Source organism: Selaginella moellendorffii, unplaced genomic scaffold (assembly GCF_000143415.4).
Source record: "Selaginella moellendorffii unplaced genomic scaffold, v1.0 SELMOscaffold_78, whole genome shotgun sequence".
Taxonomy (NCBI): domain Eukaryota; kingdom Viridiplantae; phylum Streptophyta; class Lycopodiopsida; order Selaginellales; family Selaginellaceae; genus Selaginella; species Selaginella moellendorffii.
In genome coordinates, this window is record NW_003314339.1 from 554,292 (window position 1) to 580,884 (window position 26,593).

Genomic DNA, 26,593 nt, shown 5'->3' on the forward strand with positions numbered 1-26,593 from the left:
AATATCCACAACTATCTCTTGCATCGCCAAACTAGAATGCTGCCCAGAGACGGCATAGAGCCGGATGTTCTGATCGTCCAACACCTTCCTATTAATCAAGTCTGGAAACCTCGTCTCGCCCTTCATTGTTCGGTAGTAGGGGATCACGTCTGCGATGTCGGGTGTTACTGGACTTGCCAGCATCTTCTGCTTCAGTTTCTCCACCCACTCATCAGATACTAGCCTGTGGTTGTATTTGCTTTGGATGTCGATACGGCTCACATCGATTGTATATACTTTGTTGGAATAGTAACAAGTACTATTATCTGCGACGATTTTTGCTGCCTCTTCTTGCTCTTTCTGCTCTTTGCGGCTCTTCTTTTTGGTGGGTGTAGTGTTCGAACCCGAGGCAATGGCATCACCGAGTAGCTTCTTTTTTGGAGCAGGAGAGTCGGACGTCGGCTTGAGCTTGACCACCCTTTTCTGCTTCGGGGTAGTTTCCAGATCGACCCCCTTCCCCTTCGCTTCGCAAACTGGAGGCACTCTCAACGGCTCAATGTTGGAATATAGTTTTTGAACATCGCCGTAGGTGAGGTCCGTGGATTCCATGTGATCTTCATAGACCCGCAGCGTCTTTGAAATTGTGGGCCTCCTGGACAACCTCTCCCTAGCTCCCTCTAGGAATTCCTCATAGCCGCTGCCCCCCTCCGGGAAGCCGCTAGGATGTGCAAGGTGGATCTTGAAGGCGGACGCTGTCTCTACCACAAGTGCCAGTCCATATTCTTGCATGGAACTGCATGGAGTGTCTGTCACTTGGATGAGGATCCCCATGCATTCTTTTCTCCCACCATCTGTGTTGTACAGCATCAGATCCTCGCCTTCCATCCCGAAAGTCCAACTGGTGAGCTCCTCCCCCTTCTCTGCATCCACATTGACAGTGGCTGGAAGAAGAACGCAATTCCTCGCCTGTTCAAAAATGCACAACAATTAGAGCTGACAGATGAAAAGCTAGCAGCTGGAAATAACGTGAGGCCACACGCCATTCACCACTGCATCAGATGTCTTGAGGCTGCATCCTAAGATGGCGTGAGGCTACACGCCATCTGTAACCGGACTGCACTCGAGAGCCCAATCGGTGCATGCCAATGTTGCTACTGAATGGCATGTGGCCTCATGCCATTTTCTACTTGGCCTAAAAGACTTACCATTTGAAGCCGAATGGAGGCCGTGACAATCGAGGCCGGACTCGCTGGCGAATGTGCACTGTGTGTGCAGCAGATCGTAGCAGCAAGGCTACTCTGCCACTTACAGTTGGAGAGTGGCGCTGAAATCTCCCGGGACGCCAAGTGGGCTGCGTGTGGGTGGCGGAGTGGGCGGTGGAGTTGGCGGCGAAGTTACAAACTAGGTGTGTCTTGAAGTGGACGCCGATGCACACGAGCGCGATGCGAGCGCAATGCGAGCGCGAGTGTGATGCAAGCGTGAGTGGATGCCGATGCACACGAGAAACCTGTAGAGAAGGTAGATGAGCGCGAATGTGAGCGTGATCGCGAGTGGGAGCACAATGCAAGCGCGAGTACGATGCAAAATGCAAAACCTAACCTCACACGCGCGAAATGTCACGACGGTTGGTAATCCCGCCACGTCATCATTCCTCGGACTTGGGCGCCACCATTAATTTCTGGATTGCCGCGCACATGCATGCAAGTGAAATCCAAAAGAAATCCGCAACGTCATCATTCCTCGGACTGCATGCACGCGAAATCCAAAAGAAAGATCATGATTGGGATATCATTTAATACCCTCACTATATTTATACCATGCATGATTGGATATTCCAAAGCATCTTGTATTTCCAAAAATGCCAGATGGAATTATAAGATCTGGTTTGTCAGAGGATTTGATGTGATGTTCAAGCGTGTGGGCTCATGCAATTTTGATCCCAAAAAATGCACCAAAAAATGCTTGGCATGATCTGGCATTATCTCTTGAATGGCGTGGGGCCGCATGCCATTTTCAGGGGCACATTGGAGTATATTCCTAGAATATTCTGATAGGCGCGAGAGTTTTTTGAGTTTTCTGGAGATCCAACCGTTAGATTGCAACTAGATTTTACAAAATGGTATACAATGTCTTTCTTGATGACCCTGCAAAGAAGCATCTCGATCAGACACCACATGAGACCACACGAGCCTTACAATGTTTCAGGGGCATTTGCCATAGATCCGACCGTTATTTTGCTCCAAGATTTTACAGTTTGGTGTGCATTGACCTTTCCATCGAAACTGCAAAGGGACATCACAATCAGATGCGGGATCACAAAAACTAACTTCACTAACTCTGGTTTCACCAAGATCTACGTAAGGAGTTATGAAATGAAAGGACCCTCTCTATTGAAATGTGTTTATGGTCTTAGGGGCATTGTGACATATCAAAGGATTTTGCATCAAGTTCTATATTTGCATGTTTATCAAGCTACTGAATTGCTAAACCCTAAACCCTAAACCCTAAACATATGGCAAATGCTGCGTGAAGAAAGATGCCCTTTCTGGGCAAATGCTGTAAGAGGCAGATGCTGAGCAGATGTATCTCAGGCTAGCGAAGGGGACAAACGAAAGCTAGCTATAAACATGACGGGATGCAAATAGATTACTAGGCTGGTCCTGCGAAAATCAAAAACCATAATTGAAAACATTGAAAATGCAAAAAGAAAGGTTTATAATATTTTTGAATTTTAAGCAACCAAAGGAATGTAAGTAGGGCATGTGTTTGTAAGTTTAAAAATGCCTCAACCACTTAAATTCCCAAGTAAATAAAGCTGTTTCTATTTTTAGTACAGGTAAACTTTATAGCGTGTGGGTGTAAGCGACTAAATTTTCCATTCTACTTTAGTCACTTAACCACACTTCCAACCACTTGGAGGAGTCTCACTCACAACCTCCATAAGTCCTATTCCAGACTTGGGCTTGCTAGCCCCAAGAATGGCATCCCCGCCACTCAACCTTTGCACTTGATCCAAGTGCTCCACGTGTCCGATCCCATGACCGACACCCCAAGGTACCACTGACATATCAACCCGTTACGCTAAGGCCATGCCCCTTTACCTTGGCCACACCGGTGGTCTAACACCACCTGCATCACAGACCCATCTCTCAAGGACTGGGCCATCCGTCCATGAGTGATCATTCCAGATCCACTCCTTAGCATCCTTAGGATGCCCACAGACATGGGGAATAGCCTTCCCCAATATCCCTTTTCTGGTCTTCACCAAATCCCTTTCTGCCCATGGCCGTGTTCGCCAACACTGCCACTAGATCAAGGCCCACAGGCCCGACCACTAAGTCCCACGGTCCTCGGGGACTTCCTCACCACACGACTGTGTCCTTGGTCACTACCCCAGAGGACTGCTCCTCTTCCTTTCCACAGTCTGGGCCTTTGGGAAAACATTTCGGAACACCGTGGCCTTACGCGAGCCACCTGGGTACTCTCCTCGCCTTCTGTCCTTGGGTGCTCTAGCCATGGGCTTAGAGCGGGTTCCGTTGAGCCACACCAGGTATCCAAGTAGGTAGTGCCACCCACACTTGGACTGGGAGCATCGGCCAGTCGATCTCCCGGGGGAACTAGAGCCGGCTCTTGAACACTTCACCAAGCTACCCCGCTTGTCGGTCTGTGTTCACTCTAGTCTTGGACTTCCCAGTGGGCAGCTTATCACCCAACACTGGGTCCGGCCTTCCTGGGCCAAACTGGCCTTTCCTGGCCAAACTGGCTCCACTGCAGTCCTCCCCCTACTATACTTTTGGAGCTCACCAAACCCCCCAGGGTCTGAGAGACGAACGCTTTGGGCTTTCACCGTCTCAGGCTCTGGACTCGGACTCGGACTCGGACTCGGACTCGGACTCGGACTCGGATTCGGACTCGGACTCGGGCTCGGGCTCGGTCTCGGCCTCGGCCTTGGTCTCGGTCTTGGTCCCGATCTCGGTCTCGGTCTCGGTCTCGGTCTCGGTCCCGGTCTCGGTCTCGACTTCGGACTCCATCTCGGACTCCATCTCGGACTCCATCTCGGACTCCATCTCGGGTCCATCTCGGGTCCATCTCAGACTCCATCTCGGACTCCATCTCGGGTCCATCTCGGACTTCATCTCGGACTCCATTTCGGGTCCATCTCGGGTCCACCTCGGACTCCACCTCGGACTCCATCTCGGACTCCATCTCGGGTCCATCTCGGACTCCACTTCGGGCTCGAACTCGGGTCCATCTCGAGTCCACCTCGGGCTCCACTTCGGACTCCATCTCGGACTCCATCTCGGGTCCATCTCGGACTCCACTTCGGACGCCAACTCGGGTCCATCTCGGACTCCACTTCGGACTCCAACTCGGGTCCATCTCGGACTCCACTTCGGACTCGAACTCGGGTCCATCTCGGACTCCACTTCGGACTCCAACTCGGGTCCATCTCGGACTCCACTTCGGACTCCAACTCGAGTCCATCTCGGACACTCCCACGTGTCATGTGCTGGTCCTTTTGGGTCCCTTTTTGGAGCCTCGCCTTTTGCTCGCTTCGTGCTCATTCCTCGAGCACTTCGTTGGGAGTTCCACTCCTGCTCTTGACTTTTCAAGTCGGAGCTTTTGGTCCAAACGTGTTACGCTCGTTTGGCTCTCGCTTCGGCCACTACCATGTGGCGCCCTTCCGGCTCCACTTTGGGGCCTAGGGATTTTGTGTCTCACACCAAGTCCTCTCACTTGACAAGCCTGTGATCATGCATGGACTCTTCCATGCTCGGCCCCATGGGCCACCCCTTTGAAGTTGGCTCCTTCAACTAGGGTATTCGTTCCCCCCAACTTGCCAATCTCACTTAGCAAGTCATCCAGCCACTGTAATATGGTTCATGCATAAGCGTGAAAGCCCTTGATCCTTGACTTTCGTTCAAAGCCTTCTCTTTGAAGGCTCGGGAACAACTTCCCTAACCTTGAAAGCCTTGCCTCATGGCAAGCTTCAAGACCACGCTTCTGCTGCGCCATTCTGATTTCGCGTGTTCCTTGAACCATTTACGTTTGGCCTTTCTAGGTACTAAGCTACCTAGAATCCTCTTTGGGAACCTTGAAGGAACTCTGTCCCTCAGCTTGCTAAGGCCTCCCTTTTTTGCAAGCTTTATAGTTGCCATATAGTCTAACATGGACAATTCCATATTTTAGACTCTCCATGGCATCACGGTTGCTAGTGGCAACACCCTCGAGCCCCCACTTGATGCTCCACTCCCAGCTGGCATAACCAACCTTGGCTATGCCCTTCGATTCCTGTGGTTCGGTTCTATCCCCTTACTTATTGCTTTTGGCTTCACACCTTTCCTTCGGTCATTCTCCTCCAGACCAAGAGGATAGCTTTGCACTTTATATCATGCCTTAGCAAGTATTCTTAGGGATGGACCTACCCAATAGCCCATGGAGTGGTTCCTCAATCCGGGTATGCTCACCTTATAATCCCACACACTGGGATTACCTTGTTGCTTATGGGCCTTTACATGCCCATCACTAGCCTTGCCAAAATTCCATTTTTGGCTTTGTCCAACTCGGGTAGACAGTCCTCTCCTGTCTCCGCAACCTTGGACATTTGGATAGCACCTTCTATCCATCATTGGCTAGGGACTTAGTCCCTTGGGTCTTATCCATTGCCCTCGCGACATCAAACACCACCTTCTGGTGTTCTAGAGTGTTCGGGTGTCCCAATGATGGCTTTCTTGACAATGAGTATTTCCTTTTATGACATTGACTTACTATATCGCAACATAAGCAACTTATCCCCCGTAAGGGTATATCCAACTTCCTTATGCTATTAAGAAGTCTTGGGTAGCTACCTTCTACCCGTTTAGCTAGTTATTTTGCACCTCTTGCTTAGTTGCCTCATAGTTGTCAAGTCCTACAACTCATTGTTTGGTGCTTCCACACCTCCATCATTATCTGGATCACCACACTCCAACTACATGCTCTGCAGCTTAGGCTATGCCATTCCCGTTTCCCTTGGGATTCCTTTGGCAAGGGGTTTTCATGAACCCACCAACATAGCCTCAAGGTATCACACCTTGGCACATTTGGTGTCTCCACACCATCGGCTCCACGAGCCTACCTCTATGACACTTCCCCTTCGTGTCTAAGTCTTTGCCAAGACCAACACCGCCCTTTCTCATGCCAACCATTCGTTAGCACTGCACCATAGAGGTCCCACACAACTTCGTGTCAAAGTTGTTTTCTTCTGGGAACACCTTTTCCATAACTTTAGCATGGCATATTTTGCCATCGATGAGATACCCTCTGTTCTCATCCTTGGATCCTATGACCCCCCCCCATCCTTTGTGGGGTACAACACACCTCAGTCCAAATGCTTCCATCAGTCCTTTTAGGACCATCCGTTGACTCTACTTGAGTCATCCAGTAGTTTTGGACGTGGTTAATCCACAGACCCGTAAGGTCTTACTTGTGAGGCACTAGCTCACTGGAATACACTTCTTGCATTCCTGTCCCACTCAAAAGGACTATTTTCACAAGTGTTACTCTGACACTTGATTTTGTTCTCTGGGGGCCACCTTTGCCCCTTAGGACTACTTGTCCATGTGATGAGAATACCACTCATCTCTAAGTACACCCCCCAACTCCTTGGGTTGTTCCAGCATTTATTAAAGGTAGCCCCGGCTACCATTTCAAGGACTTGAGTCCTCTTCCGTATTTGACCTCCCACGGTCATTACCTCTGGTCTCACATTCATGAGCACCAACCTCAACTATATGAGGATAATCTTATAACTCCTTTATTGTTTTGGAGTCTCTATCTTTTCTGTGATCCCAACTATAGTTGTTTACCACAACTAGCTTAGCCAATTTGCCGAGACAAATGCTCATCCGCATCACATCCTCAACTCAATGAGGAAAACCTTGCACTGTTCCCAAGATCCCAAAGTCGTTCCATTATTGGCCCTTTTCTATCCACCACCTCGTCTACAAGTTCACACATGAACTGTAATGGAGAGCCATGTCTTCCCGACTTGCTACTCCTCAAGGATAAGCCCACTCCTCGGACCTTCCAATGCCAACACTAGTGGTGATATACTTGAGCACCAATAAAAGTCGGACTAAGGAACAGCTCCGATACTAAATTGTAAGCGACTATATTTTCCATTCTACTTTAGTCAGTTAACCACACTTCCAACCACTTGGAGGAGTCTCACTCACAACCTCCATAAGTCCTATTCCAGACTTGGGCTTGCTAGCCCCAAGAATGGCATCCCCGCCACTCAACCTTTGCACTTGATCCAAGTGCTCCACGTGTCCGATCCCATGACCGACACCCCAAGGTACCACTGACATATCAACCCGTTACGCTAAGGCCATGCCCCTTTACCTTGGCCACACCGGTGGTCTAACACCACCTGCATCACAGACCCATCTCTCAAGGACTGGGCCATCCGTCCATGAGTGATCATTCCAGATCCACTCCTTAGCATTCTTAGGATGCCCACAGACATGGGGAATAGCCTTCCCCAATATCCCTTTTCTGGTCTTCACCAAATCCCTTTCTGCCCATGGCCGTGTTCGCCAACACTGCCACTGGATCAAGGCCCACAGGCCCGACCACTAAGTCCCACGGTCCTCGGGGACTTCCTCACCACACGACCATGTCCTTGGTCACTACCCCAGAGGACTGCTCCTCTTCCTTTCCACAGTCTGGGCCTTTGGGACAACATTTCGAAACACCGTGGCCTTACGCGAGCCACCTAGGTACTCTCCCCGCCTTCCGCCTTTAGGTGCTCTAGCCATGGGCTTAGAGCGAGGTTCCATTGAGCCACGACATGTATCCAAGTAGGTAGTGCCACCCACACTTGGACTGGGAGCATCGGCCAGTCGATCTCCCGGGGGAACTAGAGCCAGCTCTTGAACACTTCACCAAGCTACCCCGCTTGTCGGTCCGTGTTCACTCTAGTCTTGGACTTCCCAGTGGGCAGCTCATCACCCAACACTGGGTCCGGCCTTCCTGGGCCAAACTGGCCTTTCCTGGCCAAACTGGCTCCACTGCAGTCCTCCCCCTACTATACTTTTGGAGCTCACCAAACCCCCCAGGGTCTGAGAGACGAACGCTTTGGGCTTTCACCGTCTCAGGCTCTGGACTCGGACTCGGACTCGGACTCGGACTCGGACTCGGACTCGGATTCGGACTCGGACTCGGGCTCGGGCTCGGTCTCGGCCTCGGCCTTGGTCTCGGTCTTGGTCCCAATCTCGGTCTCGGTCTCGGTCTCGGTCTCGGTCCCGGTCTCGGTCTCGACTTCGGACTCCATCTCGGGTCCATCTCGGACTCCATCTCGGACTCCATCTCGGACTCCATCTCGGGTCCATCTCGGACTCCATCTCGGACTCCATCTCGGGTCCACCTCGGACTCCACCTCGGACTCCATCTCGGGTTCACCTCGGACTCCACCTCGGACTCCATCTCGGGCTCCATATCGGTTCCATCTCGGACTCCATCTCGGACTCCATTTTGGGTCCATCTCGGGTCCACCTCGGACTCCATCTCGGGGTCCTTCTCGGACTCCACTTCGGACTCCACTTCGGACTCCAACTCGGGCCCATCTCGGACACTTCCACGTGTCATGTGTTGGTCCTTTTGGGTCCCTTTTTGGAGCCTCGCTTATGGCTCGCTTCGTGCTCATTCCTCGAGCACTTCGTTGGGAGTTCCACTCCCGCTCTTGACTTTTTCAAGTCGGAGCTTTTGGTCCAAACGTGTTACGCTCGTTTGGCTCTTGCTTCGGCCACTACCACGTGGCGCCCTTTCCGGCTCTACTTTGGGGCCTAGGGATTTTGTGTCTCACAACTCCACCACCCATAGACGAAGTTCGATGTCCTCATCGAACGGTAAACCATTTTATAAAGTAACACCCGCATGTGTTACCATTTCCATCCTTGGCACCTAGCCAATATTTGTTAATGGTTTGACATTGAAGGCTCACCATGCCTTCTCCATATTCGTCAATGGTTTGCCATTGAAGGCTCACCATGCCTTTTGCATATTCCTCAATGGTTTGACACCAAAGGCTCACCATGCCTTACCTATCCTCTAAGGAGGGTAGTCTCTCCAACTTAGAGACTAATTGGACCACATGTAGTGGTTCTCTCCTTTTATTGGTTTAGTTTTTGCTAAACCTCTTAGAGACCCTTCTCTAAGTCAATCCCACTACTCCTTCTCAAGTAGTCTCAATTTCCATCTATTGAACGTTTGCACCTTGGAACTTTTACTCTTTGGACTTTTGGAAGTCAATTTCCTAGGTGTCTCCAACACATTAGTGTTCCTCGCCTAACTTTGCCACTTGGATTCCATCCAAGGGATTCCACGGCCCTATCCTGGCCATTCATCTTTTGCTCCTATCCGTTGATTGTTGCACCCAACAACACCGAATGTCTACCTCCCTCCTTGAGGTATTCCTTTGATTCCATAGCAAAGGCTTTGTTTTGCCAAGACTAGGGTGTTCACCCCTAGTAAGTCTCTTTAGCACCTTCTGCTGTGGGCTTTATCCACGGCCCAACTTGTGACCCTCCCATGGGTCTTTTATAGAGACTACTTTCCTTGCTCATACTATGCCATCGTAATGACATAGCTTACTTCCCTAAGGTGCTTTTCCCACTTGGTCACCTTGACCAAGCCACACCATCATCAATAGTTCAAATTAACACTTTGAACTAGGAACCTTATTCCTTAACCCAAACAAAGACCTTGTCCTTATTTAGCCACAAGATCACTTAGTGATTTCACCTCGGCACCTTAACAGGTTTGCCAATAGGTACTAGGTCTTCTAGACCTTCAAATTGTTGACTATAACCCCGGGGGCATCCCCCACACTTGGCGGTGCACCCAAGCCAGCCCTTACGGCCAAGGGTTCATAGCAATTGAGATTAGGTGTCCCCATCTCACTCACCAGGTCCTTGGTGCCACTTGCACCAAAGCGTTCAAGTTAGATATGCCAAGCTTTCACACTAAGCAATCTAACCGTGCATCACGACTCCGAGGCATCCCTCGCTTGGCAGTGTGCCCAAACCAGTCTCCCCACTGAGAGTCCATGACCACCGAAATATAAGTGTCCTCATATTCCAAACCATCACCATGCCCTAGTGATTTGGGACTCGAACCCAAGCACTAGAGGGTCGGGACTCGAACCCAACCTCCGTATATGCATCTACGGACGGCATCACACAAGATGCCTAGCGTGACTCCCCACGCCGGTGCACCAACCTATATTTAAAGCGCGCTACAAATCACAGCTTAGGAACCTAGTTCCTTCGCACTGCCAAGTCCTCTCACTTGACAAGCCTGTGATCATGCATGGACTCTTCCATGCTCGGCCCCATGGGCCACCCCTTTGAAGTTGGCTCCTTCAACTAGGGTATTCGTTCCCCCCAACTTGCCAATCTCACTTAGCAAGTCATCCAGCCACTGTAATATGGTTCATGCATAAGCGTGAAAGCCCTTGATCCTTGACTTTCGTTCAAAGCCTTCTCTTTGAAGGCTCGGGAACTACTTCCCTAACCTTGAAAGCCTTGCCTCATGGCAAGCTTCAAGACCACGCTTCTGCTGCGCCATTCTGATTTCGTGTGTTCCTTGAACCATTTACGTTTGGCCTTTCTAGGTACTAAGCTACCTAGAATCCTCTTTGGGAACCTTGAAGGAACTCTGTCCCTCAGCTTGCTAAGGCCTCCCTTTTTGCAAACTTTATAGTTGCCATATAGTCTAACATGGACAATTCCATATTTTAGACTCTCCATGGCATCACGGTTGCTAGTGGCAACACCCTCGAGCCCCCACTTGATGCTCCACTCCCAGCTGGCATAACCAACCTTGGCTATGCCCTTCGATTCCTGTGGTTCGGTTCTATCCCCTTACTTATTGCTTTTGGCTTCACACCTTTCCTTCGGTCATTCTCCTCTAGACCAAGAGGATAGCTTTGCACTTTCTATCATGCCTTAGCAAGTATTCTTAGGGATGAACCTACCCAATAGCCCATGGAGTGGTTCCTCAATCCGGGTATGCTCACCTTATAATCCCACACATTGGGATTACCTTGTTGCTTATGGGCCTTTACATGCCCATCACTAGCCTTGCCAAAATTCCATTTTTGGCTTTGTCCAACTCAGGTAGACAGTCCTTTCCTGTCTCCGCAACCTTGGACATTTGGATAACACCTTCTATCCATCATTGGCTAGGGACTTAGTCCCTTGGGTCTTATCCATTGCCCTCGCGACATCAAACACCACCTTCTGGTGTTCTAGAGTGTTCGGGTGTCCCAATGATGGCTTTCTTGACAATGAGTATTTCCTTTTATGACATTGACTTACTATATCGCAACATAAGCAACTTATCCCCCGTAAGGGTATATCCAACTTCCTTATGCTATTAAGAAGTCTTGGGTAGCTACCTTCTACCCGTTTAGCTAGTTATTTTGCACCTCTTGCTTAGTTGCCTCATAGTTGTCAAGTCCTACAACTCATTGTTTGGTGCTTCCACACCTCCATCATTATCTGGATCACCACACTCCAACTACATGCTCTGCAGCTTAGGCTATGCCATTCCCGTTTCCCTTGGGATTCCTTTGGCAAGGGGTTTTCATGAACCCACCAACATAGCCTCAAGGTATCACACCTTGGCACATTTGGTGTCTCCACACTATCGGCTCCACGAGCCTACCTCTATGACACTTCCCCTTCGTGTCTAAGTCTTTGCCAAGACCAACACCGCCCTTTCTCATGCCAACCATTCGTTAGCACTGCACCATAGAGGTCCCACACAACTTCGTGTCAAAGTTGTTTTCTTCTGGAAACACCTTTTCCATAACTTTAGCATGGCATATTTTGCCATCGATGAGATACCCTCTGTTCTCATCCTTGGATCCTATGACCCCCCCCCATCCTTTGTGGGGTACAACACACCTCAGTCCAAATGCTTCCATCAGTCCTTTTAGGACCATCCGTTGACTCTACTTGAGTCATCCAGCAGTTTTGGACGTGGTTAATCCACAGACCCGTAAGGTCCTACTTGTGAGGCACTAGCTCACTGGAATACACTTCTTGCATTCCTGTCCCACTCAAAAGGACTATTTTCACAAGTGTTACTCTGACACTTGATTTTGTTCTCTGGGGGCCACCTTTGCCCCTTAGGACTACTTGTCCATGTGATGAGAATACCACTCATCTCTAAGTACACCCCCCAACTCCTTGGGTTGTTCCAGCATTTATTAAAGGTAGCCCCGGCTACCATTTCAAGGACTTGAGTCCTCTTCCGTATTTGACCTCCCACGGTCATTACTTCTGGTCTCACATTCATGAGCACCAACCTCAACTATATGAGGATAATCTTATAACTCCTTTATTGTTTTGGAGTCTCTATCTTTTCCGTGATCCCAACTATAGTTGTTTACCACAACTACCTTAGCCAATTTGCCGAGACAAATGCTCATCCGGATCACATCCTCAACTCAATGAGGAAAACCTTGCACTGTTCCCAAGATCCCAAAGTCGTTCCATTATTGGCCCTTTTCTATCCACCACCTCGTCTACAAGTTCACACATGAACTGTAATGGAGAGCCATGTCTTCCCGACTTGCTACTCCTCAAGGATAAGCCCACTCCTCGGACCTTCCAATGCCAACACTAGTGGTGATATACTTGAGCACCAATAAAAGTCGGACTAAGGAACAGCTCCGATACTAAATTGTAAGTGACTAAATTTTCCATTCTACTTTAGTCACTTAACCACACTTCCAACCACTTGGAGGAGTCTCACTCACAACCTCCATAAGTCCTATTCCAGACTTGGGCTTGCTAGCCCCAAGAATGGCATCCCCGCCACTCAACGTTTGCACTTGATCCAAGTGCTCCACGTGTCCGATCCCATGACCGACACCCCAAGGTACCACTGACATATCAACCCGTTACGCTAAGGCCATGCCCCTTTACCTTGGCCACACCGGTGGTCTAACACCACCTGCATCACAGACCCATCTCTCAAGGACTGGGCCATCCGTCCATGAGTGATCATTCCAGATCCACTCCTTAGCATTCTTAGGATGCCCACAGACATGGGGAATAGCCTTCCCCAATATCCCTTTTCTGGTCTTCACCAAATCCCTTTCTGCCCATGACCGTGTTCGCCAACACTGCCACTGGATCAAGGCCCACAGGCCCGACCACTAAGTCCCACGGTCCTCGGGGACTTCCTCACCACACGACCGTGTCCTTGGTCACTACCCCAGAGGACTGCTCCTCTTCCTTTCCACAGTCTGGGCCTTTGGGACAACATTTCGAAACACCGTGGCCTTACGCGAGCCACCTGGGTACTCTCCCCGCCTTCCGCCTTTAGGTGCTCTAGCCATGGGCTTAGAGCGAGGTTCCATTGAGCCACGACATGTATCCAAGTAGGTAGTGCCACCCACACTTGGACTGGGAGCATCGGCCAGTCGATCTCCCGGGGGAACTAGAGCCAGCTCTTGAACACTTCACCAAGCTACCCCGCTTGTCGGTCCGTGTTCACTCTAGTCTTGGACTTCCCAGTGGGCAGCTCATCACCCAACACTGGGTCCGGCCTTCCTGGGCCAAACTGGCCTTTCCTGGCCAAACTGGCTCCACTGCAGTCCTCCCCCTACTATACTTTTGGAGCTCACCAAACCCCCCAGGGTCTGGGAGACGAACGCTTTGGGCTTTCACCCTCTCATGCTCCGGACTCGGACTCGGACTCGGACTCGGACTCAGACTCAGACTCGGACTCGGATTCGGACTCGGACTCGGACTTGGGCTCGGCCTCGGTCTCGGTCTCGGTCCCGATCTCAGTCTCGGTCTCGGTATCGGTCCCGGTCTCGGTCTTGGTCTCGACTTCGGACTCCATCTCGGGTCCATCTCGGACTCCATCTCGGACTCCATCTCGGGTCCATCTCGGACTCCATCTCGGACTCCATCTCGGGTCCACCTCGGACTCCACCTCGGACTCCATCTCGGGTCCACCTCGGACTCCACCTCGGACTCCATCTCGGGCTCCATATCGGTTCCAGCTCGGACTCCATCTCGGACTCCATTTTGGGTCCATCTCGGGTCCACCTCGGACTCCATCTCGGGGTCCTTCTCGGACTCCACTTCGGACTCCACTTCGGACTCTAACTCGGGCCCATCTCGGACACTTCCACGTGTCATGTGTTGGTCCTTTTGGGTCCCTTTTTGGAGCCTCGCTTATGGCTCGCTTCGTGCTCATTCCTCGAGCACTTCGTTGGGAGTTCCACTCCCGCTCTTAACTTTTTCAAGTCGGAGCTTTTGGTCCAAACGTGTTACGCTCGTTTGGCTCTTGCTTCGGCCACTACCACGTGGCGCCCTTTCCGGCTCTACTTTGGGGCCTAGGGATTTTGTGTCTCACAACTCCACCACCCATAGACGAAGTTCGATGTCCTCATCGAACGGTAAACCATTTTATAAAGTAACACCCGCATGTGTTACCATTTCCATCCTTGGCACCTAGCCAATATTTGTCAATGGTTTGACATTGAAGGCTCACCATGCCTTCTCCATATTCGTCAATGGTTTGCCATTGAAGGCTCACCATGCCTTTTGCATATTCCTCAATGGTTTGACACCAAAGGCTCACCATGCCTTACCTATCCTCTAAGGAGGGTAGTCTCTCCAACTTAGAGACTGATTGGACCACATGTAGTGGTTCTCTCCTTTTATTGGTTTAGTTCTTGTTAAACCTCTTAGAGACCCTTCTCTAAGTCAATCCCACTACTCCTTCTCAAGTAGTCTCAATTTCCATCTATTGAACGTTTGCACCTTGGAACTTTTACTCTTTGGACTTTTGGAAGTCAATTTCCTAGGTGTCTCCAACACCTTGCATTGCACAGATTGTGCAACTCCACTTCCCCATCCTAGGAAGTTCATTACTTAAGGGCACCATCATCCTCTCTTCTATTTCGTGCCACCTTGGGCACTAAGTTCCATTTATCATACTTTGTGCTAGGGCTATCCATGGCTCTATCATTTGGCTACCTTACCGCTCCCTCCCTCAGAGCTTCCACTTTTGCCAAATCGGAGCAATTCGGAATCCATCCTTGGAAACACACTTCCTTTCCCGCAATTTGTTAGCGTCCAACACATTAGTGTTCCTCGCCTAACTTTGCCACTTGGATTCCATCCAAGGGATTCCACGGCCCTATCCTGGCCATTCATCTTTTGCTCCTATCCGTTGATTGTTGCACCCAGCAACACCGAATGTCTACCTCCCTCCTTGAGGTATTCCTTTGATTCTATAGCAAAGGCTTTGTTTTGCCAAGACTAGGGTGTTCACCCCTAGTAAGTCTCTTTAGCACCTTCTGCTGTGGGCTTTATCCACGGCCCAACTTGTGACCCTCCCATGGGTCTTTTATAGAGACTACTTTCCTTGCTCACACTATGCCATCGTAATGACATAGCTTACTTCCCTAAGGTGCTTTTCCCACTTGGTCACCTTGACCAAGCCACACCATCATCAATAGTTCAAATCAACACTTTGAACTAGGAACCTTATTCCTTAACCCAAACAAAGACCTTGTCCTTATTTAGCCACAAGATCACCTAGTGATTTCACCTCGGCACCTTAACAGGTTTGCCAATAGGTACTAGGTCTTCTAGACCTTCAAATTGTTGACTATAACCCCGGGGGCATCCCCCACACTTGGCGGTGCACCCAAGCCAGCCCTTACGGCCAAGGGTTCATAGCAACTGAGATTAGGTGTCCCCATCTCACTCACCACGTCCTTGGTGCCACTTGCACCAAAGCGTTCAAGTTAGATATGCCAAGCTTTCACACTAAGCAATCTAACCGTGCATCACGACTCCGAGGCATCCCTCGCTTGGCAGTGTGCCCAAACCAGTCTCCCCACTGAGAGTCCATGACCACCGAAATATAAGTGTCCTCATATTCCAAACCATCACCATGCCCTAGTGATTTGGGACTCGAACCCAAGCACTAGAGGGTCGGGACTCGAACCCAACCTCCGTATATGCATCTACGGACGGCATCACACAAGATGCCTAGCGTGACTCCCCACGCCGGTGCACCAACCTATATTTAAAGCGCGCTACAAATCACAGCTTAGGAACCTAGTTCCTTCGCACTGCCAAGTCCTCTCACTTGACAAGCCTGTGATCATGCATGGACTCTTCCATGCTCAGCCCCATGGGCCACCCCTTTGAAGTTGGCTCCTTCAACTAGGGTATTCGTTCCCCCCAACTTGCCAATCTCACTTAGCAAGTCATCCAGCCACTGTAATATGGTTCATGCATAAGCGTGAAAGCCCTTGATCCTTGACTTTCGTTCAAAGCCTTCTCTTTGAAGGCTCGGGAACTACTTCCCTAACCTTGAAAGCCTTGCCTCATGGCAAGCTTCAAGACCACGCTTCTGCTGCGCCATTCTGATTTCGCGTGTTCCTTGAACCATTTACGTTTGGCCTTTCTAGGTACTAAGCTACCTAGAATCCTCTTTGGGAACCTTGAAGGAACTCTGTCCCTCAGCTTGCTAAGGCCTCCCTTTTTGCAAACTTTATAGTTGCCATATAGTCTAACATGGACAATTCCATATGTTAGACTCTCCATGGCATCACGGTTGCTAGTGGCAACACCCTCGAGCCCCCACTTGATGCTCCACTCCCAGCTGGCATAACCAACCTTGGCTATGCCCTTCGATTCCTGTGGTTCGGTTCTATCCCCTTACTTATTGCTTTTGGCTTCACACCTTTCCTTCGGTCATTCTCCTCTAGACCAAGAGGATAGCTTTGCACTTTATATCATGCCTTAGCAAGTATTCTTAGGGATGAACCTACCCAATAGCCCATGGAGTGGTCCTCAATCCGGGTATGCTCACCTTATAATCCCACACACTGGGATTACCTTGTTGCTTATGGGCCTTTACATGCCCATCACTAGCCTTGCCAAAATTCCATTTTTGGCTTTGTCCAACTCGGGTAGACAGTCCTTTCCTGTCTCCGCAACCTTGGACATTTGGATAACACCTTCTATCCATCATTGGCTAGGGACTTAGTCCCTTGGGTCTTATCCATTGCCCTCGCGACATCAAACACCACCTTCTGGTGTTCTAGAGTGTTCGGGTGTCCCAATGATGGCTTTCTTGACAATGAGTATTTCCTTTTATGACATTGACTTACTATATCGCAACATAAGCAACTTATCCCCCGTAAGGGTATATCCAACTTCCTTATGCTATTAAGAAGTCTTGGGTAGCTACCTTCTACCCGTTTAGCTAGTTATTTTGCACCTCTTGCTTAGTTGCCTCATAGTTGTCAAGTCCTACAACTCATTGTTTGGTGCTTCCACACCTCCATCATTATCTGGATCACCACACTCCAACTACATGCTCTGCAGCTTAGGCTATGCCATTCCCATTTCCCTTGGGATTCCTTTGGCAAGGGGTTTTCATGAACCCACCAACATAGCCTCAAGGTATCACACCTTGGCACATTTGGTGTCTCCACACCATCGGCTCCACGAGCCTACCTCTATGACACTTCCCCTTTGTGTCTAAGTCTTTGCCAAGACCAACACCGCCCTTTCTCATGCCAACCATCCGTTAGCACTGCACCATAGAGGTCCCACACAACTTCGTGTCAAAGTTGTTTTCTTCTGGGAACACCTTTTCCATAACTTTAGCATGGCATATTTTGCCATCGATGAGATACCCTCTCTTCTCATCCTTGGATCCTATGATCCCCCCCCATCCTTTGTGGGGTACAACACACCTCAGTCCAAATGCTTCCATCAGTCCTTTTAGGACCATCCGTTGACTCTACTTGAGTCATCCAGCAGTTTTGGACGTGGTTAATCCACAGACCCGTAAGGTCCTACTTGTGAGGCACTAGCTCACTGGAATACACTTCTTGCATTCCTGTCCCACTCAAAAGGACTATTTTCACAAGTGTTACTCTGACACTTGATTTTGTTCTCTGGGGGCCACCTTTGCCCCTTAGGACTACTTGTCCATGTGATGAGAATACCACTCATCTCTAAGTACACCCCCCAACTCCTTGGGTTGTTCCAGCATTTATTAAAGGTAGCCCCGGCTACCATTTCAAGGACTTGAGTCCTCTTCCGTATTTGACCTCCCACGGTCATTACCTCTGGTCTCACATTCATGAGCACCAACCTCAACTATATGAGGATAATCTTATAACTCCTTTATTGTTTTGGAGTCTCTATCTTTTCTGTGATCCCAACTATAGTTGTTTACCACAACTACCTTAGCCAATTTGCCGAGACAAATGCTCATCCGCATCACATCCTCAACTCAATGAGGAAAACCTTGCACTGTTCCCAAGATCCCAAAGTCGTTCCATTATTGGCCCTTTTCTATCCACCACCTCGTCTACAAGTTCACACATGAACTGTAATGGAGAGCCATGTCTTCCCGACTTGCTACTCCTCAAGGATAAGCCCACTCCTCGGACCTTCCAATGCCAACACTAGTGGTGATATACTTGAGCACCAATAAAAGTCGGACTAAGGAACAGCTCCGATACTAAATTGTAAGCGACTATATTTTCCATTCTACTTTAGTCAGTTAACCACACTTCCAACCACTTGGAGGAGTCTCACTCACAACCTCCATAAGTCCTATTCCAGACTTGGGCTTGCTAGCCCCAAGAATGGCATCCCCGCCACTCAACCTTTGCACTTGATCCAAGTGCTCCACGTGTCCGATCCCATGACCGACACCCCAAGGTACCACTGACATATCAACCTGTTACGCTAAGGCCATGCCCCTTTACCTTGGCCACACCGGTGGTCTAACACCACCTGCATCACAGACCCATCTCTCAAGGACTGGGCCATCCGTCCATGAGTGATCATTCCAGATCCACTCCTTAGCATCCTTAGGATGCCCACAGACATGGGGAATAGCCTTCCCCAATATCCCTTTTCTGGTCTTCACCAAATCCCTTTCTGCCCATGGCCGTGTTCGCCAACACTGCCACTGGATCAAGGCCCACAGGCCCGACCACTAAGTCCCACGGTCCTCGGGGACTTCCTCACCACACGACTGTGTCCTTGGTCACTACCCCAGAGGACTGCTCCTCTTCCTTTCCACAGTCTGGGCCTTTGGGACAACATTTCGAAACACCGTGGCCTTACGCGAGCCACCTGGGTACTCTCCCCGCCTTCCGCCTTTAGGTGCTCTAGCCATGGGCTTAGAGCGAGGTTCCATTGAGCCACGACATGTATCCAAGTAGGTAGTGCCACCCACACTTGGACTGGGAGCATCGGCCAGTCGATCTCCCGGGGGAACTAGAGCCAGCTCTTGAACACTTCACCAAGCTACCCCGCTTGTCGGTCTGTGTTCACTCTAGTCTTGGACTTCCCTGTGGGCAGCTCATCACCCAACACTGGGTCTGGCCTTCCTGGGCCAAACTGGCCTTTCCTGGCGAAACTGGCTCCAGTGCAGTCCTCCCCCTACTATACTTTTGGAGCTCACCAAACCCCCCAGGGTCTGGGAGACGAACGCTTTGGGCTTTCACCCTCTCATGCTCCGGACTCGGACTCAGACTCGGACTCGGACTCAGACTCAGACTCGGACTCGGATTCGGACTCGGACTCGGACTTGGGCTCGGCCTCGGTCCTTGTCACGGTCCCGATCTCAGTCTCGGTCTCGGTCTCGGTCCCGGTCTCGGTCTTGGTCTCGGTCTCGACTTCGGACTCCATCTCGGGTCCATCTCGGACTCCATCTCGGACTCCATCTCGGACTCCATCTCGGGTCCACCTCGGACTCCACCTCGGACTCCATCTCGGGTCCACCTCGGACTCCACCTCGGACTCCATATCGGTTCCATCTCGGACTCCATCTCGGACTCCATTTTGGGTCCATCTCGGGTCCACCTCGGACTCCACCTCGGACTCCATCTCGGGGTCCTTCTCGGACTCCACTTCGGACTCCACTTCGGACTCCAACTCGGGCCCATCTCGGACACTTCCACGTGTCATGTGTTGGTCCTTTTGGGTCCCTTTTTGGAGCCTCGCTTATGGCTCGCTTCGTGCTCATTCCTCGAGCACTTCGTTGGGAGTTCCACTCCCGCTCTTGACTTTTTCAAGTCGGAGCTTTTGGTCCAAACGTGTTACGCTCGTTTGGCTCTTGCTTCGGCCACTACCACGTGGCGCCCTTTCCGGCTCTACTTTGGGGCCTAGGGATTTTGTGTCTCACAGTTGGCTCATGCAATTTTGAACCCAAAAATGCACCAAAAAATGCTCGACTAGCATTATTGTTTGAATGGCGTGTGGCCTTATATTGCCATAAATGGACGTACACACACAGCATAATTATTCCTTTACACGGCGAATAATCTTGGCGCGGATCGCTGACATGGCATGGCAAAGTTCGAATCACTAACATGGCACAGCTGGATCGAGGCAAGGACATTGTAAGCCACAAATTTTTCCTTTCCAATTTGCCAGCTTATTTCGTCTATCCGTCCAACACCGCCTTGGCTCTCGCTAAGTTCCCTTGCCAAGGTTCTCGCCTATGGTACCAGCTCCTACTTGGTCTCAGCTACTCACTGCACGAGCAACGGAGTGTTAGCCATCCATCCACGGATTCCCAAATCACTCCCAATCCCCCTCCCCGGGTTAGACTGGACTTAAGGTTCGGCTACACTCCCCGCAAGCACAAGCAGCCAAGCACACCAAGCTTCCAGGTTCCTAACATCCTTTGGTACCACAAGACTTGATCATGGGACCCTCTAAATCCCAAGTCTTGAGTGCAACACTTGCTTCGGGACGCCGGGGCGAAACACCGTGGCCTAGCGGCCCGGTATGGGTACCTCTCGCCCCCCACTTCCATCCCGAAGGAAGGCCCAAGCCCCTAGGAAGGGCGAGGACCAATGAGCCGCATGGTACTCAAGTGGGGCACCACTCCACATGAGCCGAGAGCACCGCAATCGGTTTCCCTTTCGGGAGTGGGAGCTGCTCTTGAGCGCTTCCTTGGATGGCCCCTCCGGCACCAACCAAGTCCATGCTCACTCCCACCCAAGGCCCCTCGGTCCCAGTCCCAACCTCAAGTCAGTTTGGGAGCCCCACTGGAGAGTCCCTTCTAAACTGGTTCCTGGACCTCACTATCCCTACTATACTTTTGGAACCCCCTGCAGCCCCCCCCCCCTGGGAGACGCACGCTTTGGGCTTTCACCCCTTGACCCGTTTTAGTATTTGGACTTAGTCTCTGGCTCGATCTCGGACCCGATTTCGGATCCGACTTCGGATTCGGTTTCGGACTCGATCTCGGACTCGATCTCGGACCCGATCTCGGACCCGACCTCGGACTCGACCTCGGACTCGGTCTCGGACCCGATTTCGGATCTCGGACTCCGTCTCGAACTCGGTCTCGAACTCGGACTCGAACTCGGTCCCCGAGTCGGTCTCGGACTCGATTCCGGACTCGATCTCGAACTCGGTCCTAGAGTCGGTCTTGGACTCGATCTTCGACTTGGTCCCATCCGATGAACTCTTTGTCATTTTGGTCATGCTTTCGGGGTTCCTTTAGCCTACGACACCTCGGCGAGTTGGTTCCTTACAGACATGATGTGACAAAGTTCAACCTCCGACAGCAAAGTCTAGAAGCTACTCAGTTTGAAATTTGTCAGAGGAATCATAAGATCTGGTTTGTCAGAGGATTTGATGTGACGATCAAGCGTGTGTTATTTTTGAATTCTCGAACTCATTCCTAGGTCTATCATTTTTTTGCGCCGTGTTCTTGGTTCCGCTGAGCGCAGTGAGCGCTGCTTGTGTAAGTGGCGTTGTGAGCTGTGGTTTATGCGTCTACGAGCGGTTGCGGCATTGCGAGCGCCATTGTGAGTGGCAGTTTATGCGAGTGGCAGTTTGTGCGAGCGGCGCTACGAGCAGTTTCGGTGTTGCGAGCGGCGCTACGAGTAGTTGCGGTGTTGCGAGCGGCACTGTCTTTGGTGTGGCTACCGCTTCCTCTTGATATTCGGCACTTGTGCTTCCTGGTATGTTCACCATGGAATGGCTTAGGACCACATTAACAAATGGCATGAGGCCACATGCCATTTTGGGCCCTTGCAATTTCATGGCTAGCGTATTGTCATGTATGTTTTTACTTGCCTGCAGCTGTGTGTATATCAAGATGGCATGAGGCCTCATGCCCATTTTGTGAATGCGAAATTTCACGTAGGTGTCAATAGCATGTTTGAATAATGGCATGTGGCCTCATGCTATTGAGGTTGTTTGGTATGTTATGATTTAGGCCATTCTCCAATCATTTTTTGTATGGTCTTAACTTCTTTTCTGCACTTTCAGAATGGCCTCCGCAAGTGCGACGCATGTGTGAGACACAAAATCCCTAGGCCCCAAAGTGGAGCCAGAAGGGTGCCACGTGGTAATGGCCGAAGCGAAAGCCAAACGAGTGTAACACGTTTGGGCCAAAAGCTCCGCCTTGAAAGGTCGAGAGCGGGAGTGGAACTCCTAACGAAGGGCTCGAGGAATGAGCACGAAACGAGCAATAACCGAGGCTCCAAAAAGGGACCCAAAAGGACCAACACATGACACATGGTAGTGTCCGAGAAGGACCCGAGATGGAGTCCGAGGTGGAGTCCGAAGTGGAGTCCGAGTTGGAGTCCGAAGTGGAGTCCGAGGTGGACCCGAGATGGACCCGAGATCGAGTCCGAGATGGACCCGAGATAGAGTCCGAGATGGACCGAGACGGAGTCCGAGATGGACCCGAAATGGAGTCCGAGATGGACCCGAAATGGAGTCCGAGATGGACCCGAAATGGAGTCCGAGATGGACCCGAAATGGAGTCCGAGATGGAGTCCGAGATCGAGTCCGAGATGAACCTGAGATGGAGTCCGATATGGAGTCCGAGATGGAGTCCGAGATGGAGTCCGAGATCGACTCCGAGATGGACCCGAGATCGACTCTGAGATGGACCCGAGATGGAGTCCGAGATGGACCCGAGATGGATCCGAGATGGAGTCCGAGATGGAGTCCGAGATGGACCCGAGACCGAGACCGAGACCGAGGCCGAAGCCGAGACCGAGACCGAGTCCGAGTCCGAAACCGGGACCGAGACCGAGTCCGAGTCCGAGTTCGAGCCCGAGTCCGAGTCCGAATACTAATACAGGCAGTTGGGTGAAAGCCCAAAGCGATCGTCCCCCAGGGGGGGGGGGGGGGGGGGGCTGCGGGGGGTTCCAAAAGTATAGTAGGGAGAGTGTGGGGGTTGGAGCCCAGTGGAGCCAGTTTGGCCAGGAAAGGCCAGTTTGGCCCAGGAAGGGCCAGTTGGGCCCAGGAAGGCCAGACCCAGTGTTGGGTGATGAGCTGACCACTGGGAAGTCCAAGACTAGAGTGAACATGGACCGACAAGCGGGGTAGCTTGGTGAAGTGTTCAAGAGCCGGCTCTAGTTCCCCCGGGAGATCGACTGGCCGATGCTCCCAGTCCAAGTGTGGGTGGCACTACCTACTTGGATACCAGGCGTGGCTCAACGGAACCTCGCTCTAAGCCCATGGCTAGAGCACCCAAGGGCAGAAGGCAAGGAGAGTACCCAGGTGGCTCGCGTAAGGCCACGGTGTTCCGAAATGTTGCCCCAAAGGCCCAGACTATGGAAAGGAAGAGGAGCAGTCCTCTGGGGTAGTGACCAAGGACACAGTCATGTGGGGAGGAAGTCCTAGAGGACCGTGGGACTTAGTGGTCGGGCCTATGGGTCTCGATCCAGTGGCAGTGTTGGCAAACACGGCCAGGGGCAGAAAGGGACTTAGTGGGGTCTGACAGAGGGATATTGGGGAAGGCTATTCCCCTTGTCGGTGGGCATCCTAAGGATGCTAAGGAGTGGATCTGAGATGACCACTCACGGATGGTTTGCCTAGTCTTGGAGAGCCAAGACTGTGATGCAAGTGGTATTGGACTACCAGTGTGGCAAAGGTGATTGGGCATGGCCTTAGCGTAACGGGCTGCTATGTCGGTCATACCTTTGAGTGTCGGTCATGGGATCGGACACGTGGAGCACTTGGACCAAGTGCAAATGTTGAGTGGCATGGATGCCATTCTTGGGGCTAGCAAGTCCCAAGTCCTGGATTGGACTTATGGAGGGTGTGAATGAGACTCCTCCAAGTGGTCGGAGGTGTGGTTAAGTGACTAAAGTAGAATGGAAAATTTAGTCGCTTACAGCATGTTCCCTCCATGGATCTTAAGAACCGTGCTACATGGATTCAGGCAAAGGTGTTTCTAAACACCCGAGGGGGAGGTGGTAGCTGAGGGCTTAGCCACAGTTGTCGATCTAAGAGATGTGGTTGCTAATCAAGAATTGGGCTGGGATGATATTGGAGTTGCGATTTTAGAGGGTGTTGACACAGAAGAAAACAGTCTGACTATTGGAAGCATTGTGCGGTGGAAATTGAGGCACTTAGTGTTTGAGAATGTGAAGGATTCACAATCAAACACCACTACAACTGATGACAAAACATCTCTTCATGGGAAAAAAAAGTACACCTTCAAGCTCTATTTCGTTAAAGTGGGAATTGTCATTATCCCACTTGTAAAATAAGATTTCCAAATCTTTATATAGAATATAAATATAACAAAATTCAAATGCATTGAGGCACATGCCATTTTATTTTATTCAAGGAAATGTCTACTCAATCACTTCTCTATGAGACACAAAATAGCTAGGCCCCAAAGTGGTGCTGGAAGGGCACCACGTGGTAGTGGCCGAAGCGAAAAGCCAAACGAGCGTAACACGTTTGGACTAAAAGCTTCGCCTTGAAAGGTCGAGAGCGGGAGTGGAACTCCCAACGAAGTGCTCGAGGAACAAGCACAAAGAGAGCAATAAGTAAGGCTCCAAAAAAAACCAACACATGACACGTGGAAGTGTCCGAGATGGACCCGAGTTGGAGTCCGAAGTGGAGTCCGAAGTGGAGTCCGAGAAGGACCCCGAGGTGGAGTCCGAGGTGGACCCGAGAAGGACCCTGAGATGGAGTCTGAGGTGGAGTCCGAGGTGGACCCGAGATGGACCCGAGATGGAGTCCGAGATGGACTCAAGATGGAGTCCGAGATGGAGTCCGAGATGGACCCGAGATGGAGTCCGAGATGGACCCGAGATGGAGTCCGAGATGGAGTCCGAGATGGAGTCCGAGATGGAGTCCGAGATGGACCCGAGATGGAGTCCGAGATGGACCCGAGATGGACCCGAGATGGGACCCGAGATGGACCCGAGATGGAGTCCGAGATGGAGTCCGAGAAGGACCTGAGATGGAGTCCGAGGTGGAGTCCGAGATGGAGTCCGAGGTGGACCCGAGATGGAATCTGAGATGGAGTTCGAGATGGACCCGAGATGGAGTCCGAAGTCGAGACCGGGACCAAGACCGAGACCGGGACCGAGACCGAGACCGAGATCGGGACCGAGGCCGAGACCGGGGCCGAGGCCGAGTCCGAGTCCGAGTCCGAATCCGAGTCCGAGTCCGAGTCCGAGTCCGAGGTCAAGTCTGAGAGGGTGAAAGCCCAAAGCGTTCGTCTCCCAGACCCTGGGGGGTCTGGTGAGCTCCAAAAGTATAGTAGGGGGGAGGACTGCAGTGGAGCCAGTTTGGCCAGGAAAGGCCAGTTTGGCCCAGGAAGGCCGGACCCAGTGTTGGGTGATGAGCTGCCCACTGGGAAGTCCAAGACTAGAGTGAACACGGACCGACAAGCGGGGTAGCTTGGTGAAGTGTTCAAGAGCCGGCTTTAGTTCCCCCGGGAGATCGACTGGCCGATGCTCTCAGTCCAAGTGTGGGTGGCACTACCTACTTGGATACCTGTTGTGGCTCAACGGAACCTCGCTCTAAGCCCATGGCTAGAGCACCTAAAGGCGAAAGGCGGGGAGAGTAGCCATGAGGCTTGCGTAAGGCCACGGTGTTCCGAAATGTTGTCCCAAAGTCCCAGACTATGGAAAGGAAGAGGAGTAGCCCTCTGGTGTGGTGACAAAGGACACGGTCACCCAGTGAGGAAGTCCCAGAGGACAGTTGGACTTAGAGGTCGGGCCTGCGGGCCTTGATCCAGTGGCAGTGTTGGTGAACACGGCCATCAACAGAGAGGGACTTGGTGGGGACCGGAAAAGAGATATTGGGGAAGGTTATTCCCTAAGTCTGCGAGCATCCTAAGGATGCTAAGGAGTGGATCTGGGATGATCCCTCATGAATGGATGGCCTAGTCTATGAGAGACAGGATTGCAATGTAGGTGGTGTTGGACCACCAGCGTGACCAAGGTGAATAGGTATGGCCTCAGCGTAACGGGCCGATATGTCGGAGATACCTTGGGGTGTCGATCATGGGATTGGACATGTGGAGCACTTAGACCAAGTGCAAAGGTTGAGTGGTATGGATGCCATTCTCGGGGCTAGCAAGCCCCAAGTCCTAACTGGGACTTGTGGAGGTTGTGAATGAGACTCCTCCAAGTGGTCGGAGGTGTGGTTAAGTGACTAAAGTAAAATGGAAAAATTAGTCGCTTACATTCTCCTCCCCCTGCCACTGCTTCACCTCTCTCTTCTCCTTGTCATCGTCGTCCAATTTCTTTCCATCCTTTTAATATTGGCTC